General features: G+C 46.2%; 1 pseudogene; it reads left to right on the top strand.

The window, feature by feature from the left end:
• Positions 1 to 370: 370 nt before the first annotated feature.
• LOC113457014 lies at positions 371 to 460 on the top strand (annotated as a pseudogene).
• The last annotated feature ends 60 nt before the right edge of the window (positions 461 to 520 follow it).

Genomic DNA, 520 nt, shown 5'->3' on the forward strand with positions numbered 1-520 from the left:
GCAGGCGGATCTCTGTGAGTTCTAGGCCAGCCTGGTCTACAAGAGCTAGTGCCAGGACAGGCTCCAAAGCTACAGAGAAACCCTGTCTCGAAAAAAACTAAAAGTCAAATGGCCAGCCAGACTATCCTTATGACATCATCACTGCTAAAGACTGTAAATATCCTTATGATGACATCACTGCTTTGAACATTGCATGGGCACCTTGAAAAACACTACACTATTGCAGCTGATTGCTCCAGCTCCTGAAGGGTGCAGCCTCAGCCAGGACTGGTTCAGCTTCTACCAGACGGTTGCTAGCACAACCTCAATGAACCCTAGATAACCCTGCAACCATTTTTAGGAAAGACAGTTTCTCTGATAGCTTAGCAGTATTGCTTCTCGGCCTTTTGGCTAAGATCAAGTGTAGTATCTGATAGCTTAGCAGTGACTGCCACAACTAGTGTTAAAGGGACAATGCTCTGATTGGTGCAGACACAATCTAGTGTTAGGGCAGTGCTCTGATTGGTGCAGACACAATCTA

The sequence above is a fragment of the Microtus ochrogaster genome, chromosome 1 (genome assembly GCF_000317375.1).
Source record: "Microtus ochrogaster isolate Prairie Vole_2 chromosome 1, MicOch1.0, whole genome shotgun sequence".
NCBI classification, from domain to species: domain Eukaryota; kingdom Metazoa; phylum Chordata; class Mammalia; order Rodentia; family Cricetidae; genus Microtus; species Microtus ochrogaster.